Consider the following 812-nt stretch of genomic DNA (forward strand, 5'->3'; position numbering starts at 1 on the left):
AATAATCTTGTTGATTGATTATTTAGACCAAAAAATTATTTATTTACCTATTTTTTTAACGTTTTTTTATTTATTTTTGAGACAGAGAGAGACAGAGCATGAACGGGAGAGAGGCAGAGAGAGAGGGAGACGCAGAATCGGAAGCAGGCTCCAGGTTCTGAGCCATCAGCCCAGAGCTCCAAGCGGGGCTCGAACTCACGGACCGCGAGATCGTGACTTGAGCTGAAGTCGGACGCTTAACCGACTGAGTCACCTAGGCGCCCCTATTTACCTATTTTTTAATATGGAACACTTCATGGATTCACATGTCATCCTTGCACAAGGCCATGCTAATCTTCTCTGAATCTTCTTAGCGTATGTGCTGCCGAAGCAAGCACTAGACCAAAAATTTAATCAGTAGTCTGTGTGGTGGCCTGGGAGGTGCCTTGAGAGCTGCCAACAATAACTGCTTGGGGAAAATGGCGCTTGGCTGCGCAGTGTAGTCTGTGACATCCGTAGATTGCACAAGAGGTCCCTGTGGGATTGGATAGACCTCTGGGTGGGAACCAACAGAAGCAACACAAAGTACAAAGGCTGAAAATCCAAGAAGTCTAAACTCAGATTTGGAAATTCAGAATCTTTACGAGGGGTACATTCTTAAAGTGGAAGGGCATAAAACATTTAATATATATATGTTATATACATATATATAACTTAATAGATATCGTATAAAGATTTTATAAACACAAGATGTATTCGTTTCCATTTATACTGTAGCCCTAAACCCCCCTAAATGTTAGGAGTAGGTTGGTTATCAAATTCTATCAGAACAT

At 41.5% G+C, this 812-nt stretch overlaps 1 pseudogene; it reads right to left on the minus strand.

Annotated features, from left to right (window-relative positions):
• Positions 1-277: 277 nt before the first annotated feature.
• LOC115513183 lies at positions 278-377 on the minus strand (annotated as a pseudogene).
• Positions 378-812: the final 435 nt, after the last annotated feature.

Source organism: Lynx canadensis, chromosome B1 (assembly GCF_007474595.2).
Source record: "Lynx canadensis isolate LIC74 chromosome B1, mLynCan4.pri.v2, whole genome shotgun sequence".
Lineage (NCBI taxonomy): Eukaryota > Metazoa > Chordata > Mammalia > Carnivora > Felidae > Lynx > Lynx canadensis.